The sequence below is a fragment of the Ochotona curzoniae genome, unplaced genomic scaffold (assembly GCF_017591425.1).
Source record: "Ochotona curzoniae isolate NIBS_2020 unplaced genomic scaffold, NIBS_Ocur_1.0 contig_4105, whole genome shotgun sequence".
NCBI lineage: Eukaryota > Metazoa > Chordata > Mammalia > Lagomorpha > Ochotonidae > Ochotona > Ochotona curzoniae.
In genome coordinates, this window is record NW_024466129.1 from 9,536,681 (window position 1) to 9,548,775 (window position 12,095).

Genomic DNA, 12,095 nt, shown 5'->3' on the forward strand with positions numbered 1-12,095 from the left:
GACGTCAACAGACTACCAACCAATCATTAAAAGGAATGAAATCGAGTTGGGCATTGTGCAATTAGCTGCCACTTGTACCACAAGTAATGGCTTGACTCCTGGCTCTCCTGCTGTGGATGCAGCTTCCTGCCAATGTGCCGGGAAAGGCAGCAGAAGATGCCCACGTATGCAGACCCCTGCCATCCCTGTGGGAGACTGTGCTGGAGCCCCAGGCTCCTGGCTTTGGTCTGGCCCAGCTGCAGACCCCTGTCATCCCTATGGGAGACTGTGCTGGAGCCCCAGGCTCCTGGATTTGGCCTGACCCAGCTGCAGACCCCTGCCACCCCTGTGGAAGACCGTGCTGGAGCCCCAGGCTCCTGGCTTTGGCCTGACCCAGCTCTGGATGTTGCTGTGGTGGTCATTCAGGATATGAACCAGCAGATGGAAGATCTCTCTGTCTCTCCCTCTTTGTTACTCTTCTTTTCAAATAAATAAATCACATATAGTGCTATGGTAGAATAGCCAAGATATATTAAGTGAACAGGTAAAATGGCAAACTAGGTCTTACTTGTGTAACTTGAAAAATGCACAAATATGGGTGCCAATATCCTATGTAGGACATGGTTCGAGTCCAGACTGCCCCACTTTCTATCCAGCTTCCTGAAAATGTGCCTGTGACAGCAACAGAGAATAGCCCCAGTAGCTTGGGCCTCTGCACTTAATATGGAAGACCCAGAAAAAACTCCTGGCTATAGTCTGGCTCAGCTGCAGCCATTGGTGGTTATTTGGAGAATGAACCAGTAGATGGAGGATCTCTCTGTCTCTTCTCCTCTCTGTAACTCTGCCTTTCAAAAAAAAGAGAAATATTTAAAAAATGCTTAAATATTGGGCCCAGCACAGTAGTCTAGTGGCTAAAGTCCTTGCCTTGCATGTGCTGGGATCCCATATGGGCACCAATTCTAATACCAGTGGCCCAGCTTCCCATCCAGCTCCCTGCTTATGGCCTGGGAAAGCAGCAAAGGATGGCCCAAGCCTTGAGACCCTGTACCTGCGTGGGAGACCCTGAAGAAGTTCCTGGCTCCTGGCTTTGGATTGGCTCAGCTCCGGCCTCTGCGGCCACTTAGGGAAAAAAAAATCAGCGGATGGAAGATCTTCCTCTCTCTCTCCACCTCTCTGTACATCTGGCTTTCCAATAAAAAATATAAATCTTTTTTAAAAAATGCTTAAATATTTATAGAAAATTCTGTAAGACTGGCTAAAAATCATTAGCCTTCATCGCATCTAAAGAACGCATCTTCGGGTGAAGACAAACTTCTCCAAATGCCTTCCTCGTTGTTCCCATCTTTCTTTCCCAGGGAAAGTAAGTGGGGAACTTCAAAAAGCTAATGAAAAATGGAATTGAAAGATAAGCTTACTTTGGTGGAAAAAATTTTGAAATCCACATATGTTTTCATAGCATGCATTTTCCATCAAGTACTCGAAGACCTCCTATATAATTAAAAAGTTAGCAGAAGTTCAACATCTATTTTTAAATTTCCCAATTCTGTCTCCGGGAGTTGACTATGAGCCAGTTGCCTAGAGTTATTCCAATTCATTTTTGAAGCTTGGCTTTTGGGCCTGTCAGCACCAAAGCCCACCAGATTTGAGATGGATTTACACAAGGATTTACCTTGTCTTGATGGGCTTGCACTCACAAAATCATCATGGGAGTTGTACAGCCCGTAACAAGACCCCTGTGTGCAGCACACGTGAGAAAACATCCTCTTCCTGACTCACCCACTTCTGGCCCCAGCACATCCTGCATCCCGCCTTGATCTTGTGCCATGTTGGCCCGGGGTTGTTCCTCGTACTGTTGTTTTGCTTCCTGCCATTCAGTGTACCCCTCAGTTATCAAGATCATTTTCTCTAAAAAAGTATATAAGTCACACCGATAAGGTATTTTTTTTTACCACATATAGTGCCCAAGGTGGGAAAATGTTAAATGATGCTTATGCAAGTCTCGTACCTTGGAATTTAATGCTCTCCTGAGGCCATTTGTATATGATTGCATAATGTGGAGACAATAGGAAGATCTACAGTCAGCTGTAAATATTAAACTAAGCCAACAACATGAGAGATTAATAAATTGAAATTCTGATCACCTAGGAGTTGGTCATGCCTCTTTTCCTTTTTTTTTCTTCTATTAGGACAGTCTTGATTACCTGTTCCTTTATACTTCAATGATAAGCAAAATTTGCAAAAATACTGGTTTTTTTTCTTTATAAATATTCATTTATTTGAAAGTCAGAAGGAGAGAAGAAAGAGAGAGGGAGGAGCGGGAAGAAGGAGAGAGAGGGGGGACTTTCCCGTCCACTGATTCACTCTCCAAATGGCCACAACAAACCCAGGGTGGGCCAGGTTGAAATCAGGAGCCAGGAGCTTGTTCTGGGTCTCCCACACAGGCGACAGGCACTGAAGGACTTGAGTCTTTTTCCGCTGCTTTCCCAGGCGTGTGGGCAGGAAGCTGAATCTGAAGTGGAGCAGGCAAGATTTACACGAGTTTCTATCTGTCTATCTATTTTTCTATCTATCGCTCTGTCTGTTGGCATTGCAAGCAGTGGTTCAACTCTCAGCACCACAATGCCAGTCCCCAAATCAGAGGCTGAAGTGAAATTTTGGAAGGTGATATTTTTGTGCATGGATTTAAGTTGCCCATAATTCTTTGTATTTTCTCCAGCCAAGTTTGATTTCACATATCACATTAATTCCCTTCTATACATTCTTGGAAACCTCAATTCTTTTTTTTTTTTTTTAAGGATTTGTTTATTTATTGGAAAGTCAGATATACAGAGAGGAGGAGAGACAGAGAGGAAGAGCTTCTGTCCGATGATTCACTCCCCAAGTGAGCGCAACGGCTGATGCTATGCCGATCTGAAGCCAGGAGCCTCTTCCGGGTCTTCCACATGGGTGCAGGGTCTCAAGGCTTTGGGCCATCCTTAACTGCTTTCCCAGGCAACAAGCAGAGAGCTGGATGGGATTAGAACTGGCGCCCATATGGGATTCTGGGGCGTTCAAGGCGAGGACTTGAGCTGCTAGGACACACTGCCGGGCCCAAAAAGCAATTATTCAGGAAAATTGTGTTTTTCAAATCCAGGGCACTGATTGAATATAAAAAAATTCCGGCAGCTCCACTTCCCATCCAGATCCCTGCTTGTGGCCTGGGAAAGCAGTCAAGGATGGCACAAAGCTATGGGACCCTGCACCCGCGTGGGAGACCCAGAGGAAGTTCCTGGCTCCTGGCTTCAGATTGGCACAGCACCAGCCATTGCAGTCACCTGGGGAGTGAATCATCAGATGGAAGATCTTCCTCTCTGTCTCTCCACCTCTCTGTATATCTGACTTTGTAATGGAAATAAATAACCATGCCAGGTCAATATTATTTCCATTTTACAGCTGAGAAAAGATAGCATGGAGGCAAGAAGGAACTTCTCCAAGGTGGTGGAACCAAGAAGTAGTAAAAGTGGCATTCAAGCCAGTATGAAAGCCCCCAATTTATGATGGGTCAACTTGGGAATTTTTTAGCTTTTCAGCTGCGAAAGTGATATGTATTCAGAACAAATGATTCTTGGAATTCTGGGTTTTGATCCTCCAGGCTGGTGTGTGCAGTCCATCCTCCCTCTGGCTGCTGGGCATGACAGGGAAGCACCTGCTCTCATCCGCCATGTGGTCGCTAAGGGAAACCACCGTGTGCTGTGCTGCTAAGCTGGGGTATTCTGTAGTGCAGGTGTGATAAACACACAACTGGCTTACAATATAAATATTTTCACCTCACCACAGGTTTATCAGGATGCAACCCAGCCAAGGATCAGGAGCTTTATCTGGTGTCCTGTGTGGGTAGAGGTGCCCAAGTTCTGGGGCCTTTACTTCTTTCTCATGTCCTTAACATTTAGTTGGATTGGAAGCAGAGCCACTGGGACTCAGAGCAGCACCCATATATGATGGTGTCATCGCAGGCAGCAGCTAATCGCTCCTCTAAGATGCTGACCCTGAGACTGTACGCTTCACCATCATCCTGTCAAAGGCTGAATTCATTCAGAAATGTTAACGAAACATCATTCAAGCACTGCACACAACGTCATGCTAGGCTCCGCCCAGCGATTTCCTGAGCAGGTGGGACATCAACTCCTGGGGGGCCGATGCATGTCCTACTGCTAGGACTGATTAAAAAACGGCCAACTCAGTGCTTCTTCATTTCCCGTGTTCGCTCAGCTGCCAGTCTCCAGAAAGCTACCTCTTGGTCTTCTTTCTTAGAATCTCCACCACTACTCACCCTTCTTCCCTCTGTTGGCTAACTTCACTCTTTATTTTGCTGTGCAAAGAGGGGCATCAGAAAACAACTTTCATGTGCTTTGTTGTTCATTTATTTTATAAGATTTATTTGAAAAGCAGTTACAGAGAACGAGGGAGAGATCCTCCATCTGCTGGTTCATTCCCCAAATGGCTTCCATGGCTGGGGATGGGCCCAGTCGGACCAAAGCCATTAGCCAGAAACTCCATCCGGGTCCCCTTAAAGGATGCAGGAAATCAGGTCTTTGGGTCGTCTTCTAGTGCTTTCCCAGGCACATCAGCAGGCAGTTGCATCAGAAGTGGAGCAGCCAGGAATCGAACAGGTGCCCATATAGGATGCTGATGTAACAGGTGTCAGCTTAATTCACTAACACACAATGAAGCCCTCAACATACAACTTAGGGTTTTCTGTGTCCCTGCAAGCCTTCAGAACCTCCTAATGTGACCTTCATTGGAGATGGCGTCTTTACAGAGTTTGTCAAGTTGAAATGAAATCATAAGCCCTAATGGGTTCTTTCCTTCCTTCCTTCCTTCCTTCCTTCCTTCCTTCCTTCCTTCCTTCCTTCCTTCCTTCCTTCCTTCCTTCCTTCCTTCTTTACAAAAAGATTTATTTATTTTTGTTGCCAAGTTAGATATATAGAGAGGAGGAGAGACAGAGGGGATCTTCTTGTCCTATGATTCATCCCCCAAGTGGCCACCTGGCTGGAGCTGAGCTGAGCTGAAGCCAGGAGCCAAGAGCTTCTTCTGGGTCTCTCATGCGGGTGCAGGGTCCCAAGTCTTTGGGCTGCCCTCGACTGTTCTCCCAGGACACAAGCAGGGAGCTGGATGGGAAGTGGAGCAGCCAGGACATGAACCGGTGCCCGTATGGGATCCCAATACATGCAAGACAAGGACTTTAGCTATTAGGCTACTGTACTGGGCCCTTGGTAATATATTCTAAATAAGGTTCTATGAATGCACTAATGAAAAGAATATGTATTTCACAGCTCTGTGGGATGAAATGTTCTGTTGCTTTCAATCTGGTCCGTTTGGTTTATGGTACAGATTAGCTCTGCCACATCTTTGTTGATTTTCTCTTTCCACAGCTTCAGAAAATCCTGTGATATGTACGTTTGATCTTTCAATAGTATCCTATACAGCTTGAATGCTATTTTCAGGATATATAATATGTACATGCATATATATTTGCTGTGAGATATTTCCAAGGATCTATCTTCTATCAGATATTTTTTCTTCTGCCTCACGTGGCCTGTGAAGGATTTCCGTTGTATGTTCTATTTGACGTACTTTGAATTTTTTAATTTCTAATATTTTAGTTTGATTTCTCTTCAACATCTATCTCTCAGCAGGATTTTCCATTCATGTCATTTATGTATTTCTCTTTTCATGTGTTGGCTTTTGTGTGTCTCGATTATTCTTTTAACTTCCTTTTCAGACATTTCAATGACTTTATCTTTACTTCTGATATTGAAGTGTCCTTGCATTCCTTTTGGAGAGTCATGGCGTCTTCCTTGTTGGTGTCGTTCACATGACCATGTTCATTTTTAGGCATTTGTGGAAACATCTGTTGGTTTTCTTCCCTGTCGACTTTTATCTTTGAAGTCTCTTTGGCTTCGTGTTATGTTCGCTCGTTCAGTGGATACTCTGAGGCGTGTGCCGGCTTGAGTCAGGATGCTCTGGTCTGGGCAGTGCTAGAGGGTGAGGCAGGAGAGCGAGGTGGGGCTCTGCTCTTGTCAGCATGGTGGAAGGTATGATGACGTGAGCTGGCATGATCAGAGCCTCCCTTTCTCTCTGCCAAGGATGAGCTCACAGTGACTCCACCCCTACCCACGCAGGTGCACCAAGCACACCAAGGATCTGTGTGGTCCTTGGAGTGAGCGAGGAACACACGGTACTCTGAACATCTGAAGTCAGGCACGGCGAATGCCCAGAGACCAAATTACACCCTCCATCCTATGGTGTAGTCACAGCATTCCCACAGTCAGAGCACACAGGGAGAACTCGCAGGGGGAGTGCAGTACACGCTCAGCCCTGGGGGGCTGTTTCATCCAAATAGATAGGCAGGGCATTCCCAGAGCTGACTGCCTCTTGGGACTCTGCCTTGGCTGTTTGCGTCCAGGCACCGTGACAGACTGAGGAAAAGGGAGCCTTTCAGAGGCCACGTGTACGTCTTAACCCCTGCTAACCCTCCAGACCAGACCCAAAGTCAGTGGGAAAGCTGATTTAACCCTCCAAGAAAAATCTCCTAGTAACACATGGGAGCCGCCAGAGCCCCTCTTCTCTCTCTGTCAGGACTCAGGAGCTTCCTCAGGTTGCCCATGGAGAAGCAAGGAACAAAGCATTTGGGCCATCTTTCACTAAATTTCTCAGACCATTAGCAGGGTTAGAGATGGAGCAGTTGGGACAGGGACAGGCATCCATATTGTACACCAGTTTTGCAGGTGGTGGCTCAACCCACTATACCACAATGTTAGAGCTGGGTAAATGTTTTTCCCATAAATGTTTTCAAAATGTATTCAATTTATTTGAAAGGCACTATTAAAAGGGAGAGGGAGAGACAGAGAGAGAGAGAGAGATCTTCCATCCTTCCATCCGCTGATTCACACCTCAAATGGCTGCAACACCAGAAGCTAAGCCAGGCTGAAGCCAGGGTCCAGAAACTCCTTCCAGGTCCCCCACTTTAATGTTTTGGTCATTATGTGCTGCTTCCCAGTTGTATTTGCTGAAAGCTGGATTTGCTGTTAAGGAACTGGAACTTGGGCCAGCTTTCTGATATGGAATGAAGGGGTTCCAAAGTGTTACTTGATCCACTGTGCCATAATGCCCTAAATTATGCTTACCTTTTAAAAATATATTGCCACAGTTTTTTTTTAAATGTGCATTATCTTTAAATTCATTTGCCCATGAGCTTTTTTGATTAGTCAATTTGAAGGATGGAATACCAGAGGTCGGAGAAACAGGGATTGTCCATCAGCTGGTTCACTCTCTAAACGCATGCTTACCCTGTTGCACCAAAGTTTTTAAAACTGCCTTGCAATAGTGCCTTTTATTTTTTTTAAGAAAAAGCATTGTTATGATTTTAATTTGAAAGGCAGATTTTTCAGAGTAGGAGAGCCAGAGAGAGATTCCCTATTCATTGTTCATTCCCAGATGGCTGGTCCGAGGCAAGGAGCATGGACATTCTCCAGTCTCCCACATGGGTGCAGGAGCCCAAGGCTTTGAGCCATTCTCCACTGCCTTCCCTGGTACATAGGCAGGGAACTGAATCAGAAATGGAACAGGTGGGACTTTAACTAATGTACATATGGGATGCTGACAACACAGGCAGAGGCTTAACCTGTACATCATAATAGCAGCACCATATTTTTATTCTTATAGATTTTAGCCACTTCCTAAGTTTTCTTGGTCCTACACTCATATTTTTTTCTAGAAATTTATACGTTTACATTTTATTTGTAAGTCTAGGATTCATTTTTTTGAAATGGAGAAATAATTCATCATACAATTTACCTCTTTAAAGTGCGCAAATTCCACTTCTTTAAAAGATTTACTTATTTTTATTGGAAAGTCAGATTTACAGAGAAAAAAAGAGGAAAATCTTCCATCTGCTGGGTCACTCTCCAAATGGCTGCAACAGCTGGTGCTGAGATGATCTGAAGCCAGGAAATAGAAGCTTCTTCTGGGTCTCCGACACAGGTGCAGGGTCTCAAGGTCCTGGACCATCCTCTATTTCCCAGGCTCAGAGCTGGAAGGGAAGTGGAGTAGCTGGGAAATGACTGGCACCCATTTGGAATCTCAGTGCATGCAAGGAGAAGACTTCAGCCCATAGGCCACCATGCTGGGTCCACAAATTCCATTTTTTTAGTATATTTACAAGCAGTTTGGCCAGTCCTTCACAATGTCTTATATTGTTTCATTTGCTGCAGGAGTATTTTTGAGGATACTGTCTGTCCCATTTTTTAAAGGCCTGCAGAAGGTGATTTCTTCTGAGCAAAGTGAGAGAAAAAGCGTTGTTTCTCCAGAGGAGTAGATGTGCCTTCTTATGGCTAGAAAGAGAGATGTAATTGATCACGTTTCTCTTTGATTTAGAAAAGATTTTTAAGGTTTATTTGAAAGGCAGAGTGAGCTTCTCTCTGGCTTCTAACCTCTCGGTGTTCATGGCAACAGGACCTGCACGTCCGCAGTGCCCTTCAGCTCTGCCCACTGATACTTTTGCTTCCTTTCTAGTGCAAGGAGGTTTGCTCGAATGTTCTTTCCGCGCCCCCCCCCCCCATTTTAACTCATCTCTCTTCTAAATTATGTGTGATGATGTTGGAGGGAAAAAAAAGAGTTAAGATAGAGAATTACAGCTTCAAGAAGATGATTAGTGACTGCATTCATGATGAGTCAATAAAAGTGATTGAAATCAACCTACCATAAATTCAATATTACCCTTACAAACTGTGTTAAATTATCTCTCAGTTCATTTAAACTTAAATAGGACCATGTGTTATTGCTTGGAAGGCATACATAATACAGTGCCCCGAGCAGTGATGAGCGGGTTGCCACTCTTAGCAATGGCAGGAGCGTAGGAGGCACCAGAGGCCAGTTTTTGCCCATGGCCATTAGAGATGTGGAGTAAAACCACAAGGGCCCCAGCCAGCCCATCAGACGCATGCTGGGTGTGTTTAAGAGGCTGTTTTTTCTGATAAGATTTATATTTGAATCTGAGGATTAAATAAAACAGACAGCCCTCTGTGATGGGTTTCATCCAATCACTTGCATAGAGTACAGCAATGCAGGACTCTCCTAGGAGTGTGTGTTGGGGGGGACGCCGGCTTCAGCAGGGACATTGGTTTTGACTTGGAACTGAAATGATGGCTCTTTCCAAGTCCGGAGCCTGCCTGCATTTGGACGAAAGTGACACCCTTGGCTCCTGGATCTCCACTTGCCAGCTGCAGAGCTTGACGTTTTTGGCCTCTGCAATTACATGAGCCAAATCTTCATAAAAAAAAAAAATAAACCAAACAACAACAACAACAAAAAACCAAAAAACCAGACTCTCTCAAATATGTATATCTGTTTGAACACATACATACAACACACACTATTGATTGAGTGAAAAGTCATGATACACTAGTCTTGGAACTGAAGGTAGGAGAGAGAGAGAAAGAGAGAGAGTGAATTCTTTCACCTGCGCATTCACTCCCCTAATGGATGCAACATTTGGGGCAGGTCCAGGCTGAAGCCAGGAGTCCAGATCTTCAGCTGAGTCTCCCACATGGGTTGCAGGGACCCACTGGTCAAGTGCTGCTGTCTTCCCAGGCACACTATTAGGGAGTGAGATTAGATGTGGAGAAGCCAGATGAATCAAGAATCAGGTCTGGGATCACCTCAGATGAAGTTTCTTTGGGGTTCCCCCCAACTGAATTTCTGGACTCAGAACTCCAACCATGGAGGAAATTGCAGGTTCCATGGTCTGACTATGGAGGGCATGTGTCAGAGCTGGGCCTACTCAGTGGCTTCGACAGAGCAGTGGACAGCATGTCCAGGTGCACATGGAGGATATGGCAGTACAATGGAGTCTGCAGAGGACACCTGGTACCACAATAGAGGATGGAGGACAGAACAAATCGATCAACTACTCCAAACTTGCGCTGGCAGTGAAGATCTAGGCAAAACGAGACTCTAAGTTGGACTAAGTCAAGCAGTGGAGTCTGGAGAGATTGCATCGTGATTGGAGTGGTGAGATCAGCAGTAATTCGGAACTGTTAACTATTGAAACTGGTTGAGCAGGACCCTGGGAGCACGCCCCACACTGGGGACCCTGGGATGGGGTGGGAGGCTGGGTGTGGCTTCTCCCCTATCTTCCCCTCCCCTCAAATACAGGAAGGAAAAAAGAGAATGTCAAAGCAATGATCTCATCCACTTTCCCCTAGCCCTTGACCCTTATCACCCTAATCAAATATGTAAAAATTACCCAAACCAAAAAATATACAATTAAAAAAAAAAGGATGTGGAGAAGCCAGGACTCAAACCCTGCACCCCAATATGGAATACTAATGGTGCAAGCAGCCAGCTTCTTAGGTTCAACTCCTGACTATTTAATTTAGCTCTGGTGCTTCAGCTCTGCAGGCCCTTGCAATTTCATTAGCAACAGGGAGCTGACGTTATCTGCTTCACAAGGCTGTCGTAACAGTGAAGTCCTCATTACCTCATTTCTGCCTCATCCACATAGTCAATTCTAGCCAGTGAAGAGTTACTGAGCTCCTATCCTGTGCCACTTACTATACTGTGCTTGGTATTAGCAAAACATTAAGCAAGATAAAGTTCTTTGCATGTCTGTACTGGGCAGATGGAAAACAAACCCATGCATGAATGATTTCAATGGATTTGTTTAGAAGAACATCACAGATCAAATGAGTATAACTGGTCTGAGTTTAGGTGCTATTTTAACTACAGGTCTCTTGTGGCCTAAGAGCTAATATTTCACTGAGAATTATGTGCAAGGAGGAGAGGGTTACAAGAGGGTGCCATCTTGGGCAGATGCCAGGGTGGTTATAGAGACCATGTGGGGACGTGCAAGGAGCTGAGACGGGCAAGGTAGCTGGAGGTGGGTCCTTGAGCATCTGGTGGTCTTGTTAGAAATTAGGGTTTGGATCTAAGTGAGAAAATAGCTTCGTATGTTTGGGGTACATCTGACTTCCATGCTTATTGCTCAAAAAATCCGTAGTGGAAGGGGACGATGGAAGAGGGCGCTGGGAGGAGCGGATGCTGAGAGACCAGCCCGGTGACCAGGTGCATATGAGATGACCCGGGCCTGCAGAGTCTCAGTGGTTCATTTGCTCCTGACTCTTTGGTTTGGTGCTAAACACCTCATGCCCATCATCATCCTCTTCCCTTGATATTCATGGTAACATCAAGAGAAATGTGGATTGGCAATAGAAAGGTTCCAGGTTAATTTTTTTTAAGACTACCAACAGAATATTAATGTTGGAACGTTTAGGCATGATCAGTTTAACGGAGGCCCCCAAAGTCACATCTATTCATGACAGAACTGGCACCTCATTTACAGAATCCTTGCTTTAGTGCTTATTCTACTTCAATATGCTCCCAGTGGCAAGGAGCCAGATGAGGCAGAGAACCCACAGTGTAAGCTACCAGAAAGTGGTGCTTCTTAAAGATTGCTTTATTAAATATTTATACTTGCTGCATTATGTGTGTAATGTGTGTGATACAGAGAAAACCAATGCAGCAGTTTTGACTGCCCTCCATCATGGTTTCAGAAAGAAAACACCAGGGTTGCTGCTGCATAGAGCAGGTAAAGCCTCAACTTGCAATGCCTGCAACCCACACGAACACTGGTTTGCATCCCAGCTGCTCCACTTCTGATCAAGCTCTCTGCTAATGCATCTGGAAAAGCGGCAGAGGATGGCCCAAGTAATTGCGTCTGTGCCCTCCACATGGAAGACCCAAAGACGCTTCTGGGTCCTGGCTTTGGACTGCCCACCTCCTGCCGTTGCAATCATTTTGGGGAGTGAATTAGGGGTTGGTTCTCCTGACAGTATGTGCTGAGGCCTGGCCCAGAGGGCCCCAGCATACCAGCTTTTTATGCCCTAAGCCTGCTCTGCCCCCTTTCACAGCTCTTCCGTATACTCGCCACCAGTGTGGCAGTTTGACTGTCCGCAGCTGTGCCCACAGTAAAAGCCCTCAGGGACCCCAACTCTGGGCCAGTAACCTGGCAGGGGTAGCCCACTTGCCCCCTCACCCTTGCAGACTTAATGATAAAGAATCGGGAACTATGCTGGCAC